Source organism: Pseudophryne corroboree, chromosome 6, assembly GCF_028390025.1.
Source record: "Pseudophryne corroboree isolate aPseCor3 chromosome 6, aPseCor3.hap2, whole genome shotgun sequence".
NCBI lineage: Eukaryota > Metazoa > Chordata > Amphibia > Anura > Myobatrachidae > Pseudophryne > Pseudophryne corroboree.
This window is the reverse complement of record NC_086449.1, coordinates 443,812,255-443,838,828: the sequence shown is the minus strand read 5'-3', so window position 1 is coordinate 443,838,828 and position 26,574 is coordinate 443,812,255. Positions and strand designations below refer to the sequence as shown.

Genomic DNA, 26,574 nt, shown 5'->3' with positions numbered 1-26,574 from the left:
AAAGAAGTGCCCGCAAGGGCAGACGCCCTGGCTGCCCCAGACCTGACATCCCGGGAAAAAACCTGCAGACAAAGGCCCACAAAGTACCTAAGGTGACCTAATAAAAACCACCCCGCCGGAGCAAACAAACCTACCCAAGAAAGCCAATGAACCCCGGCAATCGGAGCCATCGCCCGGAGCATGGGAGGAGCCACCACTAGCCCGTCCAAGGCGCTGGACCCACTCGGCCATCCGCCAGACACAAGTCAGGCACAAAGGAAAATTCAACAGCCGTCCCAGGCACCAATGCACGGAATGTAGCAAAGGAAGCGCAACCATGCCTCGCCACCCCGGGTGCCATGCCCGGGCGGCAACGCCGGGAACAAACATTGCACCGCCAACTTCTGGGAACCAGACGACATAACAGGCGGAGGGCCCAGGGGGAGGAGGGACGTTGATCCCGAAAAACTTGAACCACCCCAAGGAAGCCCCCAGAGAAAGAAAACAAGGCCCTGAGCCATCACCGGAAGCGGTCTGTAAGCATCCATGCAAAAACGTGCAGACTTAAACCAAACAGGTGAACAGAACCACCAATGCAGGAAAAACGCTCCCCAACGGAAAACCCAGAAATAGAAAAACGGACACAGGGCCAAGGGAAGAAGGTGAAAAGCGGATGTAACGTCCAACTCTAAGCAGCAGGAAACACGACCGCAATGACACCCAAATGCAGGGACTAGTCAGACAGAAAAACACTCCCTGCAGGAAGCATCTGGAAAAAACAGCAGAAAACAAAACCCCATGTGGGTGAGACAAGGTGATAGAAATGGGCACCCACCCGGGAACCTACTGGTAACAGCGGAAGGGCTTTCCGTGCTACCTACCTGGCCCTTGACAGAGCGGAAAATGTTCCTCTCGCGACCGGGGTGCATACCCGCCTGTGTGACCGCCCCGCAAGAGTGGTGAACACGATAATTTACCCCCACCCTGCGCCTACCAAAATCCGAAGCAAACACTATCCCTCACCATCCCAGGGCGGGAGCCCGCGCCAATAGGACAGTCCATGGTCCGAGCACCAGTGCGCGACCACAGTCCAGTGTGACAGCAACGCCACCATCACAACGTCCGCACCACCCGTAACCCCCGACATAGCATCATGACCCTGCCAACAAAATATCAGGGAGCCGACATGCCCGTAGCCACCGGCACCCCCATGTACCCAGTCCCTGCAGCCGCGCAGTAAGCTAGGCAAATCTACCAACTTGCCAGAAGCTATAGGGACGCGTGAGGGAGCCGCCCTCAGACTAACGGCCGCTGGGGGCGACCACGGCCTATCAGAGCCACCACCCGCCGCGGCCGGGACAGCGCGCCCGCAGGCCAGGCGAGCGGCAGCATCAGCGGCGTGGGCCGCTGCGGCCCGACCCTGCCGAGACCTAAGAGACGCGGGGACCGATGCAAGGGAGGCCGCGCTCCGTGACGCGAGCGCTGGGCACCCGCGGCCTACCATAGGCCTTGGGCGAGGGTGAGCGGACCTGCGGGGACGCTGCACACTAGAGGGGGGAAGGAGCCACAAACAACAGGTCACCGAAAAGGGAGCAGGAGGAGAGAGGGGGAGGGCAGAATAGAGAAACAATACCATAAAAACCCACAAAGACAGTATATAAAACACGGTCAAATGCCTGGAGCAGTCCAAATGGCAAGAGGAAGTATGAAGCACATGACCCAAGCTTTTATATGCACTGAAGCCTACACCCACAAATACTGATGGACAAGGAAAACAACCTATGGAAAAATCCCAAGGTCCCTTGGAAAAACTACCTAGCAACTGTTTTGTCATAAACAACCAATCACAAAAAATGGGGCTCTTATATGGTCTCGTGCTTATTCAGCCCTCATCTAATCATAGCAGTGCAAACAGAACTATGCTAATTGACCAGTATGTAAGATATGCCAGAGGATGAAAAGACCATATCCTATAACTAAACAGCATATCCATATAAAGTACTACAGTCCTATATCTGCTAGGAAGGTGTTTAAATATAAAGAAGATACATTAATTGAAACAGGAAAGAGGGATTATATCGTTTAGTCCTTTAGGACTTACTGTGTCTAAACGTAGAATCTAACGAGATTCACACCGCAATAAAGCTGATCCTGGATCCCCGCCTCTTATTGAGGGGGGAATGTGATCTATCATCCGACATTTGAGACTCACCAGATTGTGACGTGCATCTAAAAAATGGCGTGCAACGGGCTGGTCACTAAAGCCATTAGTAAGTGCTAGCCTTACAGATGAGCGGTGAGCAGTCATGCACTCCATTAAGAGGTGGATCGAGGATCAGCTTTTTTGCGGTGTGAATCCCGTTGGATTCTACATTTAGACACAGTAAGTCCTAAAGGACTAAACGATATGATCCCTCTTTCCTGTTTCAATTAATGAACCTAATTTATATTTAAACACCTTCCTAGCAGATATAGGACTGTAGTACTTTATATGGATATGCCATTTAGTTATAGGATATGGTATTTTCATCCTCTGGCATATTTTACATACTGGTCAATTAAGATAGTTCTGTTTGCACTGCTATTTATGCATGGTAATGAACCTTTTCTATGCTGTCTTATAATACTGATGCTTTTAAGCTATATTTGTTCTATATGTGATGTTTTATATGTGACATTAATGCTCAGTTGTTGTTTCCCCAGTCTCCTTATGTAAACACTTCCTGGGTTGCTATGGTGATGGGTAGAGGTGACGTGTGCCGTATACGTGGTGACGTCATCTTTGGGTGTCGCTGCCGGATAGCTAAGACCGAGCTGCGTGCACACCTGAACACTCTTGGTGCAGGGACATAAGCCATTGTTGCTGCTTCTCCTCCATATATGTTTCTGTTGTTTAGCCGTTGAGGGCACCTGGCGTGCTGCTGTCATTCATGCGAGTGCCGGTTCATTACCAGTGATATATACTGTATATATATATGCACACACACAACAAACAAGTTATAAGTCTCCTATGCCCACCATAGGTACTCGCTGCAGGAGTCAAACATAGACAAAGTAGCGGCGGCACTCGGATAATGCAGTGCATTGTATTGCCCTCCTACACACCTCGGGCCCCTGTGGCTCCCAGCTGTTAAATCCTATTCTGTTTATTTATTTCATGCTTTCTGTAACCTATTATTATTATTATCCTTTATTTATATGGCGCCACAAGGGTTCCGCAGCGCCCAATTACAGAGTACATAAATAATCAAACAGGAAAACAGCAACTTACAGTTGATGACAGTATAGGACAAGTACAGGGTAAATAAACATAGTTACATCAGCAGATGACACTGGAATAAGTATCAGGTGGCAGAAGACTGCTGGATGTGGTACAGTTGAAGATTATTAAAGTAAGACAAAGGATAAGCACATGAGGGAAGAGGGCCCTGCTCGTGAGAGCTTACAATCTTACTTCATATAATGCAGTGTAGATACAGTAGCTAAATGGAAGTAGATTTTAATTGTTGTTATTTCCACCCCAACTATAATGTGGGTGGTCTTGAGTTTGCCGGCGGCCGGGCTCCCGACGAGCCGGCATACCATACTACACCCCTATAATTTAATTAGTTTACAAGTGGGGCAGGCTTTTTGACAAGTGGGGGTGAGCGGAAAAGGGTGGTAGAGAGGGACAAGCCCCCTGTTTTAAGTGCCCCCAAGGCTTAATCTGGCCTTGCATTCATTGTTCTCTTCTCATGTACATTTTCAGTTGTAAAAAGGTGCTTCTTAATCATCATGTTGTTGAACTCAGTGTAACAAAGTGTGTTCTTTAGATTTTGAATGCTAGGTAATCCAACAAGTGCTCATACGTCACATAATCACGAACAGCTCAGTCTTCATGTGAGCACCTGGCAACAAACACCCAGCCATGTGATTTATACCTTAAAGTACAGGAGTTTTTGAGATGTGAATTAGCTTTTAGGATTATTTTGTTACTTTACGCTTAACAGGGAAACTAAAACAAAGGTCAAAGGTTCTGTTGCAGGCAAATTCATTGTGTGGACAGATCTTACGGGATTTCAAATACACACATCTACAGTATGTGCAATTCAGAGTTTTATACAACTCAGTCACATCTCCATTCTCCACTTGTGTCTGGATAGCCTAAGTTTAGTGAGGGCTCAACAAAGGGGGAAATGTGGGTTATGCCGTATTGTGCATATGCAACGATTGGTATAATTTCAGATGTACAGTGTCTCTAGCACAAAGTTTGCTACTAATGATGACAGCTAAGAAACTATTACAACCTTAATCTCTCTGGTCTTACCCACAACCACTTCTCTTCACTCCAGTCTCTCCTTAACACTGTGACTATAGGGGTAATTCCGAGTTGATCGCAGCAGCAAATTTGTTAGCAGTTGAGCAAAACCATGTGCACTGCAGGGGGGAACAGATATAACATTTGCAGAGAGTGTTAGATTTGGGTGAGTTATTTTATTCTGTGCAGGGTAAATACTGGCTACTTTATTTTTACACTGCAATTTAGATTTCAATTTGAACACACCCCACTCAAATCTAACTCTCTCTGCAAATGTTATATCTGCCCCCCCCCCCCCTCACAGTGCAAATGGTTTTGCCCAACTGCTAACAAAGTTCCTGCTGCGATCAACTTGGAATTACCCCCTATACTCATTTTTTTTCATGTCACCATGTCTCTTCCTCCCCTTTCTGACAATCCCTCTGCTGGCTCCCTGTAACCTACACAATCTATTTTAAACTTCTAATCCTAAACTTCAAAACACTTTCCCTCTCCTCTACCTTCTACATCTCCAACCTAAGTTTTCTCCATACCCTCATTTGCTCTCTTAACCTCTCACGTCCACTTGCAAAACTTCCCGTGCTGTCTTTAACGTACAGTATAGAATACTCTCCCTCATTCTTTAAGCTAGGTACAAACTACGTGGTGTGTACCCAGCCGATCTGTCGGGCGAGATGGGACCAGACATGCGGCAAGTGTATACATACTTGCTAATGCTGGATCCGATGGGGAAGCCACGTGACATGCTGCAGTATGTCATCACTAGCAACATCCCCCAATGGCCCTGCTGCAGGGTCAACCGGGGATGTCGCTAGCAACCTGCGGGAGCGTGCATATCATGGATATACACCAGGTGATGCACCTGATATGTTGCACTGACCTGCGGGATCGGGCAACATATCGTCTAGTATGTACCCAGCTTAAGATTCTCAAAAGCTCATACATTTAACCTTGCCTATCAGATCTCTGCCTGAACTGGTCTTCTCTACTACATCATTAACTCCTGGTGTCTCCCCAATACCTCCACTCCTTCCCTTTCCCTATTATTTCATCATTCCGCTTAGTTCTACTATCTCACCCAATTGGTTTGCCATACATTACTGTGGTACCCCGGGATGGTGAGCTTTCAGTGGGTGCAGATCATACATTTTGATAGTACATTGGTCAGCTGAGGTACTCTTACTGGACCACACCCCAACAGAAAGTATTAATGCAGTGGTTTGGGCCCAGTTACAAGGACGCTATGCTCCCATGTCATTATCAATACTGCTATATAAAAGTTAGCACACCGATGTGTAGGGCAATGTATGAATGGTCATTTGCACTGACTGTTCTGACACCTGCAGTTGTGGTTGCCCATACACAACAGAAGGGACAGCGCTGTCCATAGCTGTGGCGTCTGCTGACTTCGGACAGCATGTGAGAACTTGCGATAATAATGAGATCTCACACATGCGCACTGGAGGTGGCCAGGCAGGGAGACACATCGCTTCATCCTTTGGCAGACAAGATGGTAATAATACAGTACATGTCAATGTTCCTACCTGCTTCGCCTTGGTAATGAAGCAAAGCAGATAGTACCATAGCGGCATGATCCGTGCTGCTATAATATATTTCCCTCTATGTCTGTAAAATCAGTGTAGCTTAATAAAAATACCATATACATTGTAAAAGACAATTAACAGATGCGTCCTAAAGTATCAAAATAAGCACAATATCTTTCAGTCTCCAAAACACTACAGTAATATTGGCATATATATTGTCACTTATTAAAGGTGAGGCTCATGGCACACACTAACTCTGACAAGAAAGTTGTTATGTAACACTTAAACACATTATTATTAACAACAGCAAACAATGTCCTTGCCAGGTAACAGGGTTGTCAGTTCTTTATAATCAGAGGTTGCAGCCATTCAGTGCATGCGGAGGCCTTTGTACATTGGCTATCATAGAAATACAGTCCTCCTTGATAACAAAAGTTGAGTCTCATTAGTCAGTCACAGCAATACAATGTACTGAAAGTTTCTCATCATATTTTGCAGCAGAAAAACACTTACGGGGAGATGTACTAAGCAGTGATAAAAGTGGAGAAGTGAGCCAGTGGAGAAGTTGCCCATGGCAACCAATCAGCACTGGCATAACATTTATAATTTGCATACTATAAAAGTATACTGAGCAGCTGATTGGTTGCCATGGGCAACATCTCCACAGGCTCACTTCTCCACTTTTATCACTGCTTAGTACATGACCCCCTTGGTGTGTAATTAGCAGCATTTTTGACTCTCGCCTAAATGTTCCTCAGGGTCGGACTCTTCTTTCAAATGCAGCCACAGCAGTGGCGGTGGGTTGAAGTCCTGATCACTGAACCTTGTTTTATTGCTATTCTCTCAGCTCTGCTTCCCACTGACACCCCAGTGGCTTTGCTGACAGCATACTTCCCAACAGTCCCGATTTTCGCAGGACCGCGGTGGGGAGAGGGGCAGTTGGGAGGCTCCTTTCACTTGCTGCCCTGCTTAGCAAAGCAACGGTGAATAGATGCTGTGCGCATGCGCACAACATCTATTCATGAGAGACAGAAGAACTGGGGGGCATGCCAGCAGCTCAGAGAGCACTGGACATGCCCCCTCAGTGACAGGAAACAGGGGGATGGCTTATGATCGTGGCATTGAAGCCATGCACCTTTTTCACAAGGCCACTCCCCATTTTCGGGACAGCGCAACTTTGCTGCGCAGGAGTCCCTATTTTGTACAGATGGAAGTTGGGAGGTATGTGGCAGCCACTCTGTAAAGGTTTCCAGCATGGATTCCCTCACTCAGGGTCAGATGTATTAAGCCTGGAAAAGTGATAAAGAAGTGATAAGTGGAAGGTAATAACACACCAGCCAATCAGCTCCTAAATGTCATTTTTCAAACCCATAATGATTGGCTGGTGCGTTATCACCTTCCACTTATCACTTCTTTATCACTTCTCCATGCTTAATACATCTGCCCCTCAGACTTGATATCTCCACCTCACAATATGGCTGCAACAGCAGTTCTTCTGCTCACACATTCTTCAGGGCAACTGCGGCTCACCAACTGCCACACCTATTCCACTAGCTATCCGAGCCTTCCAGTTGACCTATCACAGGGCCCCTCTCTGCATTTGCAGAAAAGTACAATGTTGCACAGCAGTTGTAATAGCTCAATTATCGGGGAAATTACATTGCTACTATGCATACATTTGTGACTATGTATATTTCTTATTCTTTTACTTTGCTTACCCTGTTTTGTATCTTTGTTCTATAAAGCATTTTTTTTAAACGTATGACACATTATAAATAAAGACTAATAATAATAATAATAATAATAATAATAATATGGAGCTTTGGTCATATGCATGCATATAAGCTGACATCCAGACAGATCTACACAATTTTCTCTGTGCACACAATACAGGTGTAATTAAACTGACCTGGTGCAACTGCTTGTATGCTTTGACCACTTTGTACACTTTGCTTTATGTGAATATAACAGTTACACTTTTATGAACAGTTTGTTTGTATCATGAGGTACAAGAATGCAGAAATTAGCAATATTATACATGCACTTGATGGGATTTTTGCAAACTAATATTGGACCTATTACTGGGGCATAGTGAATGTCACTCAGTGAGTAAATCTTTTTGCATGTTGGTAAATGTTCTTGCTGTCTCATTTACTGATAAGTAAGGACTGCTTAATTTATTAGGGTCAAATTCAGAGCCATTTCAGCCGTAGGGAGCTTGTGATGGATTCATAAGTTACTGTAAAAGTCACAGGTGCCTGGGGCAGACGAGTTTTAGTCGATGGATGGTTCTAAGAGAGAGAATGCATTCAACATTTGAAATGTAATAAAAGGCAAAATGGGCAGATAAGTCTCATTTAATCAGATTACTGTATTTCACTGTGCCAGTATTTGGAAAGATTTGTAATCTGGGAGTAGCCCAGAGGACCAGAGACACAATATTGCCAGGCAAGTCAGTATTAATGACCAAGCAAGTACTTTCTCCAATTTAGGGAGGGAATATAAAACAGACACAGCTAAGAAAAATGCTTGGAGACATTCTAGTGAGGTTCTCTTTATACTCATGAATATGTTGTTAAATTGGTTGCACATTTTATTTTTCTTGCATGAGAACAATATGGCTACATTACTAAAGGAAATGTACCATAAAAAGGTAAATATAGTTGCTTAACTTTGACTTGCTAAGTACAGTATTTGTTGAACAAAAGTTTGCTTTTCTGTCAGTGGATCTACAGTAGTTCTGGAAAAAAAAAGGTTTTGAGTTGAGATAAAGATATAACTGTATATTAGCACAGAAAGTTTAGTTCTGAACACGGATGATTATCACTGTCCCAGAGCATAATGAATTTGTACTATACTTAAGAAGTTTTACATTTGCCTTGTACCCATTGACTGTAAACACTAATACAAACAACTTACCATCACCTCTTGACCAGCAGTTAAATATGACATTTTGCATTATACCTGGGCACTGTGATGCAGCAAAGTGAAGGTTACTGTTTAGCTATATATTGTAAAGTATGTTTTCATCCAATTAAGTGAGTGTGATTACAAAATTAGACTTCGGCCATGTAAAGACAGCTTCACTGCTATAATTTTATGCATAAAATGGCAAATATGACTGTGACTGCAACCAGTGACGTGCGGTGGTGTGAGGCAGAGTCTTTCTTGTCATACTAACATTTGGACCAGTGTATTGACTGTATAAAGTTGTCATGGGGTCCTGGGGAGGATCGCGGGGAGCTGCAGCCTTACCTCTATGCTCTGGCGGGGGTCCTTCTGCGGCGGTGCAACTCCATGGCGCTGCATCAGGTACTCTGCATGGCCTGCAGGGTCCTGGCATAGTGTGTGCAGGGCTACGAGGCAGCGTTCACCGGTCTGCAGCACTGCCCATGCTGGGAGCTGGAAGCGGCCATCTTGGATCAGGTCAGCTGATCAAGTTCTGACCACTCACAAGGCTCTTGTGCCTCACATTTCTCTGGCAGCCAATCCGGTCCCTAGTTGGGCTTCTTCTGTCTTGCTGGATGTCTGTGAACCTGTAACCAATCAGGGGCAGGCAACTAGTATAAAGGGAGTCTCAGAAGGGAATCCAATTGCCAGTGTATCGACTACTACAGCCAGTCTTAGTAGTAAATTTCTGTGCTCCTGAAATCTACCTATCCTGCTTCCCAGCACTCCAGTAGTAACATAGTAACTAAGGTTGAAAAAAGACAATTATCCATCGAGTTCAACCTATTTGTGGTCTCCTATGCAGTCTTATTATAGGACTAGTTATTTTATGTTAGGACTAGTTATATTAACTATAATGCGTGCCTACGCACCATAACCCTGAATATTTTTATCCAATAGGAATTTATCTAACCCATTCTTAAAGGTGTTGACTGAGTCCGCCATTACTACTCTCTCAGGCAGGGAATTCCAAACACGTATTGTCCTTACTGTGAAAAAAACTTTTCGTCTCAATGTGCGGAAACTCCTCTCCTCTAACCTAAGCGAGTCCTCTGTGCTGATCTTATAGAAAACAGGTCCCTCCCAAGTTCTGTGTATTGACCCCTTATATATTTGTAGATGTTGATTATGTCCCCTCTTAGGGCCTAATTCTGAGTTGATCGCAGCAGCAAATTTGTTAGCAGTTGGGCAAAACCATGTGCACTGCAGGGGGGCAGACAGTGCCAGATTAAGGTCATGATGGGCCTGGAGCTGAAATTTATAAAAGGCCTATTGTGCGCTGCTGCAGGGGGTGTGACCAGCATAGTGGGTGTGTGTCGAGTGATATGGGGGTGTGGTCTTTGCTATGGGGTGTGGCTAGTACCATGGAGGACATAGCTACCCACCTACCTTCAATCACATCAATCCCCCTCCACTCTGCCTATAAGAAGCGTACACCACGTGTTATATTATTGACCACTGAATAGGTTGACAACAAGTAGTTGACATGCATTAGTTCGACATTGTCAAAAGGTCGACAAGGTCATTAGGGGCCAAATTCAGACCTGATCGCTCCTCTGCAAATTTGCAGAGGTCTGTGATCAGATAGTCGCCGCACAGAGTGAAAACCTGCCCCGTGCAAGTGTGTGTATGCCGCGCGAAAATCTCTGCAAACGTCGGTCAGCTGCAAATCTGTTCGCATCACACTCACCATCCAATGATTTTTCCAGTCTGTGCGTAGCCCAGGACTTACTCCTACAGGCTGATCGGGGCCAGAGCTGGCGTCACACACCCAGCCTGATAACGCTTGGGAACACCTGTGTTTTCCTTGACACTTCCAGAAAACGGCCAGTTACATCCCCCAAACGCCCGCTTCCTCCCGTCAAACAACTTGTGTGCGCCTAGCAATCAAAAAAGTTGCTGGATTGTTTTGCAGTTTGGCCTCGTGCATGCGCACTACGGTCCGTACACATGCGCAGGCGATCGATAATCGTCCGCCTTACGAATTTGCACAACACCGATCAGGTCTGAATTATCCCCTAGGTTGACGTGTAAATGGTCGACAGGTACATAAGGTTGACAGGTTCAAGTGGTTGACACACACATGGTTAATATGTTGTTGTTTTTTCCCCAACATATTCATACTTTACCATCCACGTGAACTACAATTGTGAATCCAACCTGCCCGAAGCAAGGGGGGGGCGCGGTACACTAAATAGGGCGCGGTACACTAAATAGGGTTCCCTGTGCTCTGATGGCGAAAAAAAACTACAAAGAAAAAAAAATGTGTTGTGCCTTTCATGTGTCGACCTTTTCACTGTCGACCTATTAAATGTAGAACATCCTACTGTAGATCCACTGAACTATAACTATATATATATATATATATATATATATATATATATATAAATATAAATGTCCAATGCTCGTTTCGGGGCACAGCCTGTCGTCAGGGAGAAACACAGTACATACAAAAACCATTGACCACCAAATACTCCTGAACACACTCCAGAATGTACTCACCTGCAGGGAACATTCCTTCCGACCCCATCGTGGGACGACAAAGTCCAGCCGCCCTGAGACGATGATGTCATCGGACTGCGCCACTGCAGATAACCAATCACGGATAAACTTCACGTTTCCATGGTGTCTCGTATCACTAACAAATATATACAGATGTAGCCAGGCTCATCATTGCTGCGATGGGTACGTATGTGCATACACATTGCAGCAATGACTAGCTGCGCCTACTCACACCTGCAACTAGGCAATGCAATGCGTATGCATCACTGATGTGAATATTCGCACGCACACACCGACGAGAATAGGCACAGCCACAATGAGTGCAGCTACACTCACACACACACACATTTACTGTATATATAATATATCCTAGAGTTGTCCTTTAAAAAATAAAAATAATAAATATATATATATATATATATATATATATATATATATGTTGAAAGAACGAGTGGCACTCACAGAGTACTAAAATGACGAGAATAATGACAGAGACTGCGCTCCGGATAACGGTAACGTTTCAGTAATATTATAACTTTCGTCAGACAAAAGTTATAATATAACTAAAACGTTACCGTTATCTGGAGCGCAGTCTGTCGTTATTCTCGTCATTTTAGTCCTCTGTGAGTGCCGCTCGTTCTTTCAACATATCTCTGCAAACAAGCAAGAGAGGGCACCGACGCAGTTGTATTTGGTACCAGAGTGCTGATTATCTGGGAAACATATATATATATATATATATATATATATATATATACACACACACACACACATACATACACACACACACACATACATACATACATACATACTACATATATTATATATAATATATATACACACACTACATATATATCTATATATATATATATCTATATATATATATACATACATATATACATACACACACATACATACATACATACATACTACATATATTATATATAATATATATACACACACACACTACACATATATATATATATATATATATATATAAAGTACTATGTACTCGGCACTCACTCATAAGTTGATAGGTGCTGCGGTGCCCTCCTGGAGGCGAAGACCTCTAGTAATATATTGATGAAGATGGCGGCACTCAGACAGGCTTGGAAAGCAGTAAAACTTTTGTCAGTTTATTCCAACATGTTTCGGGGTAAATCCCCCGTCCTCAGGGTCATCATGATGACCCTGAGGACGGGGGATTTACCCCGAAACATGTTGGAATAAACTGACAAAAGTTTTACTGCTTTCCAAGCCTGTCTGAGTGCCGCCTTCTTCATCAATATATATATATATATATATATATATATATTATCCATATATACAGTAAATCAGCAGCCACCAGCAGGTAACAGGTCTGATACCTCACCTCAGTCTGGAGGATATCAGACACCCTGCTGTTGCCGTCAGGCCGCATTCACGAGCTGCTGCTGGGCCCTGGGCTGGCGGTTTGTGTTGTGGAGTCCGGGACTCAGGGACTCTGGCTGCGGTAGTGGCGGGGCGGCAGCTTTTTGATGGCATGTGCTGTGACGTCACCCGGCACGGAGGAGGTGCCGCTGAGTCACACTATATTTGCGGCACAGGGAATGGAGTTCCTCCATTTCAGCGGCACTGTTTAATCCACCGGCGCAGCGGCCGGAGGGGGGGATCTCGGGCATTGAGGGCAGAGAGGGCGTAGCCCTCCTAGAACACCACAGGCTGCTGCGGCAAAAGGATTTTTTCCCCCTGTCTACTGCAGCACAGAGATTTGTAATGATGTGGGCCTATTTTGGAGGGTGGGCCTGGAGCTGCAGCTCCAACAGCCCCATTGTTAATCCGGCCCTGGGGGGGCAGATATAACATGTGCAGAGAGAGTTAGATTTGGGTGGGGTGTATTCAAACTGAAATCTAAATTGCAGTGTAAAAATAAAGCAGCCAGTATTTACCCTGCACAGAAACAAAATAACCCACCCAAATCTAACTCTCTATGCAAATGTTGTATGTGCCGCACTTGCAGTGCACATGGGCCCTCATTCCGAGTTGTTCGCTCGCAAGCTGCTTTTAGCAGCTTTACACACGCTAAGCCGCCGCCTACTGGGAGTGAATCTTAGCTTCTTAAAATTGCGAACGAAAGATTCTCAAAATTGCGATTACACACCTCTTAGCAGTTTCTGAGTAGCTTCAAACTTACTCGGCATCTGCGATCAGTTCAGTGCTTGTCGTTCCTGGTTTGACGTCACAAACACACCCAGCGTTCGCCCAGACACTCCCCCGTTTCTCCAGCCACTCCCGCGTTTTTCCCAGAAACGGTAGCGTTTTTTCATACACACCCACAAAACGGCCAGTTTCCGCCCAGAAACACCCACTTCCTGTCAATCACATTACGATCACCAGAACGGAGAAAAAACCGTGAGTAAAATTCCTAACTGCATAGCAAATTTACTTGGCGCAGTCGCACTGCGGACATTGCGCATGCGCACTAAGCGGAAAATCGCTGCAATGCGAAAAAATTTACCGAGCGAACAACTCGGAATGAGGGCCATGGTTTTGCCCAACTGCTAACAAACTTGCTGCTGCGATCAACTCAGATATACCCCCTAAGTCTCCTCTTTTCCAATGTAAACATGCCTAGCCTTGCAAGCCTTTCCTCGTATTCCAGAGTCTCCATGCCCTTGATTAGTTTGGTCGCCCGCCTCTGTACCTTTTCTAGCTCCAGGATATCCTTTTTGTAATATGGTGCCCAAAATTCCACACAGTATTCAAGATGGGGCCTCACTAGTGATTTATATAATGGGAGTATAATACTCTCGTCCCTTGCATCAATTCCCCGTTTTATGCATGCTAATATCTTATTAGCCTTCTTAGCAGTACCCAGAGTAGGAGTGCAGCAGCTTAATTTGTTATCTATGTGAACCCTTTGGTCTTTTTCCAGTACAGAATCCCCTAATATTACCCCATTTATTATGTAGGTGTTATTTTTGGTCTTGCCCCCACAGTGCATTACCTTACATTTGTCTGTGTTGAACCTCATTCTCCATTTTGCTGCCCATGCTTCCCGTTTAGTTAAGTCGTTCTGTAGAGACTCAGCATCCCCCTCCGTATTTATAACCTTACACAATTTGGTATCGTCTGTGAAAGGTAGTATTCAGTCCTGCTTCTGCCTTCAGTATCCAGCACTCGGGTAACATCCAGACCTGTCTCTGCCTCCAGTACCCAGCCATTCCACACCTGCCATGCAGTCCCCTAGATAACAGTAACCCAGTTCCATTGTGACCTTCCCGGTTCAGGCGGTTACCTGCTCTTGTGGTCTTCCTCACCGCTACCTCTTTCTGGACAAAGATCTATTTCCACTAACCTCTCTCACCACTGCGCAGCTACTAGCCAGGGATCAAGCCATGGTCTCCTCCAAAGTATTGCTACTCAAATAGAGGGATTGGAGAGCACCTAACAACGACTTGCTCAATTTCTGCAAAAGATGTCCAGAAGGCAAGATTCCATGCAGGCCACTATTGCTGCATCTAGTCCTCCAGCTTCTACACCTGCTGGAGCTCCATCTCCATTCTCACTGACCATTTCTTCAGCCCCACAGCTGCGGTTACCTACCCTAGCAAATTTGACAGGAATCCCAAGCTCTGCAGGGGATTCTTAAATCAGTGCGAGGTTCACTTCATGCTTCAAGCCAGGAAATTTCCCACTAAAAAACTAAAGTGGCCTACATAGTGTCCCTGCTTTCTGGCCAAGCTCTGGACTGGGTTTTGTCTTATTGGGAAAGGTCAGACCCCCTACTTTCTGATTACAGCCAGTTTATCTCCTTCCGAAAAAATTTTGATGAGCCAGGCCGAGCTACATCAGCCACTATAGAGATGATGCGACTACGCCAGGGATCCCATTCCATGAGCCAGTACGTGATCCAATTTCAGACACTAGCCTCTGAGCTGCATAGGAATGAGGAAGCTCTCATCTCCTCTTTCTGTAATGGTCTTTCTGAGCATCTGAAAGACGATTTAGCAACCAGAGATTTACCATCGAAACTGGATGACCTAATTTCCCTGTGCAATTGAGTTGATCTCTGATTCAGAGAGAGGCAATTGGAAAGAAGCCGCGGTGAACGACTAAAATTTCGTCCCTCACAACCTCTGGTGTTACTTCCTAATAACTCTACACCTCAGCCACCTGAGGAGCCCATGCAAGTCAATAGAGCTCGATTGAACCCAGAAGAACGCCTCAAGCGTTGTCGAGAGAATTTATGCCTTTACTGCAGGGATCCCAGTCATCTCCTGGCTAACTGCTACCGTCATCCGGGAAACTTCTGCTCCTAACTGTTACCGGAGAAGCCAGGTTGGGAGTAGTCATAAATTCTCCAAAATCGACTGAATCCATTCTCATGGTCACCTTTGTCCTTGAACATATCACTAAAGATATTCCTGCTCTTTTAGATTTCGGAGCAGCCGGGAACTTCGTGTTGGCCTCTCTTGTTCAACACCCTCAGCTTCCTTTAAAACTCCTGGAACAGAACATCTCTCTCACCGCTGTTGATGGAAGAAAAATCACCAGCGGGATAGTTACTCATTGCGCTCTTCCGTTACGTCTTCAGATCAGAGCTCTTCATGTAGAACAATTAGAATTTCTAGTGATACCAGAGTCTTCCCATGAAATCATCTTGGGTCTTCCCTGGCTCAAATTACATAACCCTCATCTAGACTGGAAATCGATGTAAGTAGTCTTCTGGGGAGAGTCCTGTCACCAGACCTGTCTTTCCAAAGTCAAGCCTCTTCAGTCTATCCTTCCTCCTAAATCATCTCAACTACCTGCTGTCTATGTCGCTTTTCTAAATGTTTTTCAGCAAACTGGGGCTGATGTTTTACCTCCTCACCGGGAATGGGACTGCCCCATCGACTTAATTCCTGGAAAGATTCCTCCTCGTGGTCGAACATATCCATTATCAATTCCAGAGACCCAATCTATGTCTGAATACTGTACATCCGGGAGAATTTAGAGAAGGGCTTTATCTGACCCTCCACCTCACCCACTGGAGCAATTTTTTTCTTTGTCGAGAAGAAAAATGGATCACTTCATCCTTGCATCGACCACCGTGCCTTGAATGATATTACCATCAAGAACGAGAAGCCTACAATCTCATCTGAATTCGATCTGGGGATGACTGGAAGACAGCCTTCAATTCTCAGGACAGGCACTACGAGTATCTGGTTATGCCCTTTGGTTTGAGTAATGCGCACGCGGTCTTCCAAAACTTTGTGAATGAGATCTTTCATGACCTATTGTACAAATTGTGGTTGTCTATCTGGATGACATATTAATCTTTTCTCCAGACCTGGTCTCGCATCGTAAACATGTCCAAGAGGTCCTTCAACATCTTCGCAAGAACCGCTTATATTGCAAACTGGAGAAATGTCTCTTCAAAGTCTCATCCATTCCTTTCCTGGGCTATATCATTTCAGGTTCCAGATTAGAGATGGTCCTGGAGAAGGTTCGAGCTGTTCTCAACCCATCACCTTGAGAGCTATACAACGTTTCATTGGCTTTGCGAACTATTACCGCATATTCATAAAAGGATTTTCAACTCTTATGGCTCCCATTACAGCCTTAACTCGGACAGGAGCAAATCCAACATCCTGGTCTACAAAAGGTGTAGCAGCCTTTCAAGCATTAAAACAGGCATTCACCTCTGCACTCATCCTTCGCCAGTCTTATCTCGACCAACCGTTTATTCTTGAGGTTGATGCGACCTCGGAAGCAGTGGGTGCAGTATTGTCCCAAGAATTTGAGAAGAGGTCTGTACTACCCTGTGCTTACTTCTCCAAGAAGTTTTCTCCTGCAGAGAGAAATTACACCATAGGTGAACAAGAGCTTTTAGCTGTTAAACTCGCTTTGCAGGAATGGTGCTACCTATTAGAAGGAGCAAAATGTCCCATTACAGTTTTTATAGATCACAAAAATCTCACATACCAAAAAAATTCTACAGTGTCTTAATCCAAGATTATCAAGTTGGGCCTTGTTTTTCTCTCGCTTCAATTTCTCCTTATCTTACTGACCGGGTTCTTAGAATTCCAAAGCCAATGCCCTCTCCAGAACTTTGAATACAGGGGAAACATCTGATCAACATAAATACTACCCAGTTTTAAATCCAGTAGTTTTTTCCACCGTTCAAGTCTCTGTGGCAGTTGGGAAAAGTTTTGTACCATCTAACCTTCAAGAAAGTCTTTTGCATTGGGCCCATGTTTCTCCTTCTTTTGGACATCCAGGAATACACAAAATGATTGAAATCTTACAACGTTCCTACTGGTGGCCGTCAATCAGACAAGATGTCAAAGAGTTTGTTTCATCATGTATCCTGTGTGCTCAACATAAAACTAGCCGTCAAGCTCCTGCTGGTCTCCTTCAACCTTTGTCTATTCCGCAGCGTCCCTGGACACATTTTGATGGACTTTGCTTGTGATCTTCCAAATTCAAACAATTACAATACCATTTGGGTTGTCATTGATCGTTTATCTAGGATGACTAATTTCTTTCCTTTCAAAGGCCTACCTTCTGCACCAGAATTAGCTCAACTCTTCATTTCCACACTCTTCAAACTACATGGACTACTGACTGAATTTGTATCTGACTGCGGGGTTCAGTTTGTGGCAAAGTTTTGGAGGTCCCTGTGTTCAGCCCTACAAGTCAAATTACATTTTTTTACCACCTATCATCCTCAAACCAACGGCCAGACTGAGTCAATCAAGACTTAGAATCTTTTCTCCGTCTCCATCTTACTCCTCAGGATAACTGGATTGAATATCTCCCTTGGGCAGAGTTTGCGCATAATAGCTTTCACTCTTCTACAAAATCCACACCATTCCTTATTGTATATGGTCAACATCCTTGTTCACCTGAATTCCTGAGTCTGTCTCCGTTCAAATTACCAGCAGTTAATACCTCTTTACAACAATTTTCTAAAATATGGAAAAAAGTCCACTTGGCTCTCCGTCAATCTTTTATATGGTATAAGTTGTGGGCCGACAAGAAGAGAAAGTTAGTTCCTCGTCTTGGCCCTGGAGATCGTGTTTGGCTTTCAACCAGACATCTTAGACTTCGAGTACCATCAATGAAATTTGCACCATAGTTCATTGGTCTTTTTTTCATCTCCAGAGTCATCAATCCAGTCGCTAACCAGCTTCAATTGCATTCCTACCTTAAAGTACCTAATTCTTTCCATATTTCACTGCTGAAACCCTTGGTTCTTTATCATTTTCAGAGAATATACCCCAATCTTCTCGAGTTCTTGCTAAAAGGGAAGTCATATTTGAATTTAAAGAAATCTAAGATTCCAGAATTTGTTAAAATCATCTGCAGTATTTACTGGATTGGAAGGGTTATGGTCCTGAAGAACGAACCTGATCATCCTGAGAAACCTAAGAAGTGTCCGGAGGCCACCCATAGGGAAGGGGTTACTGTCATGGGGTCCCAGGGAGGATAGCGGGGAGCTGCGGCCTTACCTTTCCGGGTGCTCTGGCGGGGGTACTTTGGTGGCAGTGTGGCTCTGTGGTGCTGCGTCAGGTACTCTGCATGGCCTGCAGGATCCTGGCACAGTGTGTGCAGGGCTACGAGGCAGAGTTCACCGGTCTGCAGCACTGTCCATGCTGGGAGCTAGAGCCAGTCTTAGTAGTAATTCTCTGTGCTCCTGAACTCTACCTATCCTGCTTCCCAGCACTCCGGTAGTATTCAGTCCTGCTTCTACCTCCAGTATCCAGCACTCTGGTAACCTCCAGACCTGTCTCTGCCTCCAGTACCCAGCAACTCCACATCGCCAGCTCCGGTTTGCTCTGCCTTACAGTCCCCTAGGTAATGGTAACCCGGTTCCTTTGTGACCTTCCCGGTTCAGACTGTCACCTGCTCTTTTGGTCCTCCTCACTGCTACCTCTTCCTGGACAAAGATCTACTTCCACTAGCGACTCTCACCACTGTGCACCTACATGCGCAGAAACCTCATTCAGCCAGCCTGACTCCAATTTAAGGACTCTGGTCAGCAACCGGATTCACCAACTCCGCCCGGTGGGACAAAAATAAAGTTTATAAAAAAAATACAAAGAAAATGTTAGAAATATCTTCTCTGCTTCATTCTAATAATTTTTATAGTCAAAACTCTGGAGTAAAATGTCTGTGGTAGGTGAGGCAGTGCCTTCCCTGCCTATCCTTTCTGCACATCTCTGATCAAAACTCACCAAATTTCCAGGAGTTTATACTGCTGCACCTGTGTATAATGCTCACATGAACCCTTTGGCTCATATGTTGCATGTAAATCTGGCTCTGGTGCTTGCCTCCTGAGCCATTTACCTCACCGCACGTCCCTGACTGTAACACAGGACACCAAAGTCACTGGCTGCATTCGGGTCCTAGAAAGGCTACTAGAGAACCATACAGAAAGTTTTGGTGCCAAATAAAACTTTGGGAAGAAATTGAAGAAGTTCCCAGAGAGTGGGGTGGAAATATGGATGTGCTAGAGATAACGGGTGCTGGATAAATGCCCCTTGGTTCTGACATTTTCAGCTACAGCACAGCTGTCACATTTACCAAATGCATATAAAAATAATTGTTTTGTGGTGACATTTTCAATTTTTGTATGACCATACCTCCCAACTGTCCCGATTTTCGCGGGACAGTCCCATTTTTTTGAGACTGTCCTGCTGTCCCACCCGTGGGCAGCAGTGTCCCGCAGTAAAGGGGGCAGTTGGGAGGCTCCTGTAGTCCCTGCTCTGCTTAGCAGAGCAGCGGTGAATAGACGCTGTGCGCATGCACACAGCATCTATTCACAGGAGACAAAGGAAGTGGTGGCACACCAGCAGCTCACAGAGTGCTGGGCATGCCCCCTCAGTGACGAAAACAGGATGTGTGGCATGCGGTAGCGGCATTGCCGCGAGGCCAAACCACCTTTTCCAGAGGCCACACCCATTTAAGGGCGGGCGCGCATAAAGGTTCCTCTTTATGGAACAGAAATGTTGGGAGGTATGGTATGACTTATCTTTTTTACTTCTTGGTTCTAGCCAAGCTCTTATTTGCTAGAAATAGCATAAGTGTGTGTTTGTGATGAAGGTGCATGGACATGTGGGCTAAACTATTTCTACAGTAGTTCATGATATACCTGCCTCTAGTAGCATGTGTGTTGTATATAGAATCAACATAAAAACAGGAACAATTATATCTAATTGTTTTTTAAAAAAAATAATTAAATAAATTATAATAAAAATAAAACATGATACTGTTTGGTTTATTTACAATATCTTCCTATTTATTAACATGATGCAATTGACATGTACAGTATGTAGCAGATTTCTGCTACATCTTAATAAAGTAAGCCTTTGAGAGACAGCCAATTAAATATATTCCACTACAAAAACAAGAAATATTTGCAGAATATAAATGTAAAATATGTGGAGTGTATGTACTGCAGACCTCTACATTGCAAGGCTTTCAAAATTGATGAAAGGTGGTTACAGGAATAAATGCAATGCAAAGTAATGCAAATTGCTTTAGATTCGAATTTATGTCATCCCTTCCCCTTTGACAAATGGTACAGGGTACCTTAATCAATTGAAAGATCTTCAGTGTCCTAGATTTAATCATTACTTAAAGTGTTGGAGGTGCCTACGATGGACAACAACAAAGTTGAATATTTCTGAGTCAAGGTTACAGTTAAAATGAATGCACATTAAAAAGCAATTATCTAACCATAATTATTCTCCAGAAGTACAAAGAAGTATACACTGGTCTATATACTAAAGACGACGAGTTTGGAATAAAGAAGGGAGGGAGTGGCACCACGTGCTGCATGGTAATGAATAATCTTATTATCATGAGTGCAAGCTCTAGCTCCACACACCCAGTATAGGACACTGTAAGTGACTGAGAGGAGTCAGTCATAGAATAGTGCTCTTTCCTCAATGTTTGCCTTAACCATATATAAAACACAAGTCCCTAGTTTCTTTGAGCAAGACAATTTAATTATTCCGTGACTATTATAATAACTGAAATGACCTTCAATCCTGGTTTAAAAGTTTAATATCTTGCAACACTCATTGGAATTTATATGCAAAACAGCCATACTACAATTATCCATCATAGCAGTTGTGTACAGATTTGCCTGTGCTACTTGTTCCTAATTTTTTCTGATGATAGAAATAGCTTGATGATATACTGTAATAATTACCTGTAAATAGTTAGATGATATACTCAGAGGGAATACATATGATATCCTGACAGACGGAATGCCGGCTGTCACTATACCAACAGCGGCATCCTGTCTGCCGGAATCCAGGCCACGAGGCAGCAAGTCCCCCTGCTGGCTTAATGCACTCATTACACATTGGTCCCGGTGGCTCGCTTTGCTCACCACAGGTTCTATTCCCTCTCGGTGGGTGGCATGGACCTACCAACAAAGTAGGAATACATAGCAATTGTCAGGATTCCGTGTGTTGGCATTTCACCAACTGTCGGGATTCCAGTGTAAGGCTGTGTACACATAGCACAATGCGCCGCATAGCCCGACATTGACTATTGGATGGGGCCGTAATCCGGCCCCGCAGATATAGCCACTGTTGGGCTGCCTGCACAGTCTATTTTTTCTTGCGATCCCAATCCCGCAGGACCGCGCATCGGCATCGCAAACTCTGTACACACAGTGTGATATGCACTATCTTTCCTTACGATTTTGACTATATAGTCAAGATTGTAAGGAAAGTTAAGTGCATATCGCACCGTGTGTATGCACTTTAAGTCTCCTGATCGCCGGGATCCCGACAGCTGGTATATTGACTGCATCCCACTCAGAGGTTCGGAACACGGACCACTGACATAACGTGGAGTAAATGATGTGACTTACTACAGGAGGCTATAGTGAGCAACATACTGTAACTGGTGGTGTTGGTTGTAATTCAGGTAGCAAACAGCACACTGGAAATAGATGAGAGCTGATTACAGCAGGGAGAACTCGAGAAGGAACATGCTGCTAGGTTGAAGTGCAAAAACACAGAACTTTGAGGCAGATAAAGAAACAGAAGTACTACTGTATGTAACTCAGTGGAGACAGACTGTAACAAAGTAGCAGAAATCACTATTGAGAAAGGACCAAGTATTGCTTGTAGACAAGCTGTACTGGTAATGAGCTGGCATCTGGGAATAGTTTATATAGGGCTCACTGCACTGGGATTGGATACTGTAGTCATGTGAGAAATAACTGGCTAGCTGCAATTGTATAAGCTGATCTCAGGCAAGATGGCTGCCCCCATGCAGCCCGGACAACAAGAATATTATTCTGAAGTTGCATTAACAGGAACATCCTGAGATGACTGGGTACTGGAGACATTTCAGCCAGTGAATCTGCGGCAGAGACTGTGTTAGGAGGGTCTGAAAACCCACAGTGTGACACAAGAGTTAAAGAAAAGCAGCTTATACAGTATGTGCTTCAGGATTGCGTGCACAGAATAATTTTTGTGGTGCATCTGGCCCTACACAAATGCTTTCATTTTATAGTCGTCGTCGTCATCATCAGAGCACACTTGTACTAGCATATATTTGGTGCAAAATATCCATCTGAAAACAGCTATATTTAAACTTCTGTACAACTAGCCAGCAATCCCAATGACACATTATCGCTGAAAGTGCCCTCTTGAAAAAGACCTATTACATCCCAGTTATGTAATGGGCATATGACCAACTCAGGCCCAGAAAAACCTATCATTAATTAGAGTTATCTGAATACTTCTGCTTAGGTGAGATGGGCACATGAATTTGATTTTAATATTTGGCAGATATATTTAGAGATTTGTTATCTGTGAATTAACTATTCAACACAAATAGCCACAGTTTCTCTGAAAAATAATGCATATAGGAGAAATATACTAATGAAAGTGCATGAAATGTAAGAATGCAATCAGCAACCAAAATAAAATGTCACCAGTCTATAGTATATAAAAATAGCTTACAGCTCCTGGGACATTCATTCTTCCTTACTAAGGTTTATTGTCTGTGGATGTTCTCCAATTGTGATTAACAGTAGCTCAGACTACTGTACATTCATGTGTGCACTGCATTTGCTGCATACTGTAGCTGTGGAAACATAACTGTCTGATTTGTTGTAGTATCTGAAGGGGATTCGATGGCTGCACATTGCCAAGAAATGCTTACATAAATCCTTCTGTCATTCATACAGCACAAAGAAGAAATATGTCTGAGACAAAGATGCATCACTTTCCTCACAACAACCTTATGTCAGAGCTACTAATAAACACCATGACGGCAATCAGCAAACAGTCACCAACACTCTCTCACAAGTTCCAAATCTATTAAAAACCCCAAAACAATTTGAAGGTAACGAACAATACAAGGTTTGTTTGGTTGTTTGTCGTTGTGGCAGAGTTATTAAGCGACACTTAATTTTTCAATTTATGAGCAGAAAATGGTGGAAGCATACTTAAGTTATCCTTTAGTACTTTCATCTGATTATAAATTGATTATAATATGCCAGGTAAACAGTAGTGATGAGCGCCTGAAATTTTTCGGGTTTTGTGTTTTGGTTTTGGGTTCGGTTCCGCGGCCGTGTTTTGGGTTCGACCGCGTTTTGGCAAAACCTCACCGAATTTTTGTTTGTCGGATTCGGGTGTGTTTTGGATTCGGGTGTTTTTTTCAAAAAACCCTAAAAAACAGCTTAAATCATAGAATTTGGGGGTCATTTTGATCCCATATTATTATTAACCTCAAAAACCATAATTTCCACTCATTTTCAGTCTATTCTGAATACCTCACACCTCACAATATTATTTTTAGTCCTAAAATTTGCACCGAGGTCGCTGGATGACTAAGCTAAGCGACCCTAGTGGCCGACACAAACACCGGGCCCATTTAGGAGTGGCACTGCAGTGTCACGCAGGATGTCCCTTCCAAAAAACCCTCCCCAAACAGCACATGACGCAAAGAAAAAAAGAGGCGCAATGAGGTAGCTGTGTGAGTAAGATTAGCGACCCTAGTGGCCGACACAAACACCGGGCCCATCTAGGAGTGGCACTGCAGTGTCACGTAGGATGTCCCTTCCAAAAAACCCTCCCCAAACAGCACATGACGCAAAGAAAAAAAGAGGCGCAATGAGGTAGCTGTGTGAGTAAGATTAGCGACCCTAGTGGCCGACACAAACACCGGGCCCATTTAGGAGTGGCACTGCAGTGTCACGCAGGATGTCCCTTCCAAAAAACCCTCCCCAAACAGCACATGACGCAAAGAAAAAAAGAGGCGCAATGAGGTAGCTGTGTGAGTAAGATTAGCGACCCTAGTGGCCGACACAAACACCGGGCCCAACTAGGAGTGGCACTGCAGTGTCACGCAGGATGTCCCTTCCAAAAAACCCTCCCCAAACAGCACATGACGCAAAGAAAAAAAGAGGCGCAATGAGGTAGCTGTGTGAGTAAGATTAGCGACCGTAGTGGCCGACACAAACACCGGGCCCATTTAGGAGTGGCACTGCAGTGTCACGCAGGATGTCCCTTCCAAAAAACCCTCCCCAAACAGCACATGACGCAAAGAAAAAAAGAGGCGCAATGAGGTAGCTGTGTGAGTAAGATTAGCGACCCTAGTGGCCGACACAAACACCGGGCCCATCTAGGAGTGGCACTGCAGTTTCACGCAGGATGGCCCTTCCAAAAAACCCTCCCCAAACAGCACATGACGCAAAGAAAAAAAGAGGCGCAATGAGGTAGCTGACTGTGTGAGTAAGATAAGCGACCCTAGTGGCCGACACAAACACCGGGCCCATTTAGGAGTGGCACTGCAGTGTCACGCAGGATGTCCCTTCCAAAAAACCCTCCCCAAACAGCACATGACGCAAAGAAAAATAAAAGAAAAAAGAGGTGCAAGATGGAATTGTCCTTGGGCCCTCCCACCCACCCTTATGTTGTATAAACAAAACAGGACATGCACACTTTAACCAACCCATCATTTCAGTGACAGGGTCTGCCACACGACTGTGACTGATATGACGGGTTGGTTTGGACCCCCCCCAAAAAAGAAGCAATTAATCTCTCCTTGCACAAACTGGCTCTACAGAGGCAAGATGTCCACCTCATCATCATCCTCCGATATATCACCGTGTACATCCCCCTCCTCACAGATTATCAATTCGTCCCCACTGGAATCCACCATCTCAGCTCCCTGTGTACTTTGTGGAGGCAATTGCTGCTGGTCAAAGTCTCCGCGGAGGAATTGATTATAATTCATTTTAATGAACATCATCTTCTCCACATTTTCTGGATGTAACCTCGTACGCCGATTGCTGACAAGGTGAGCGGCGGCACTAAACACTCTTTCGGAGTACACACTTGTGCGAGGGCAACTTAGGTAGAATAAAGCCAGTTTGTGCAAGGGCCTCCAAATTGCCTCTTTTTCCTGCCAGTATAAGTATGGACTGTGTGACGTGCCTACTTGGATGCGGTCACTCATATAATCCTCCACCATTCTTTCAATGGGGAGAGAATCATATGCAGTGACAGTAGACGACATGTCCGTAATCGTTGTCAGGTCCTTCAGTCCGGACCAGATGTCAGCATCAGCAGTCGCTCCAGACTGCCCTGCATCACCGCCAGCGGGTGGGCTCGGAATTCTGAGCCTTTTCCTCGCACCCCCAGTTGCGGGAGAATGTGAAGGAGGAGATGTTGACAGGTCGCGTTCCGCTTGACTTGACAATTTTCTCACCAGCAGGTCTTTCAACCCCAGCAGACTTGTGTCTGCCGGAAAGAGAGATCCAAGGTAGGCTTTAAATCTAGGATCGAGCATGGTGGCCAAAATGTAGTGCTCTGATTTCAACAGATTGACCACCCGTGAATCCTTGTTAAGCGAATTAAGGGCTCCATCCACAAGTCCCACATGCCTAGCGGAATCGCTCCGTGTTAGCTCCTCCTTCAATGTCTCCAGCTTCTTCTGCAAAAGCCTGATGAGGGGAATGACCTGACTCAGGCTGGCAGTGTCTGAACTGACTTCACGTGTGGCAAGTTCAAAGGGCAGCAGAACCTTGCACAACGTTGAAATCATTCTCCACTGCGCTTGAGACAGGTGCATTCCACCTCCTATATCGTGCTCAATTGTATAGGCTTGAATGGCCTTTTGCTGCTCCTCCAACCTCTGAAGCATATAGAGGGTTGAATTCCACCTCGTTACCACTTCTTGCTTCAGATGATGGCAGGGCAGGTTCAGTAGTTTTTGGTGGTGCTCCAGTCTTCTGTACGTGGTGCCTGTACGCCGAAAGTGTCCCGCAATTCTTTTGGCCACCGACAGCATCTCTTG

The 26,574-nt window shown here is 44.7% G+C and overlaps 1 long non-coding RNA gene across 1 annotated transcript in view; it reads right to left on the bottom strand.

Moving 5' to 3' along the window:
• Nucleotides 1-26,574, bottom strand: part of LOC134935352 (uncharacterized) — a 340,366-nt gene that overhangs the window by 133,024 nt on the left and 180,768 nt on the right. The gene's annotated exons all lie outside the window — the stretch shown is intronic.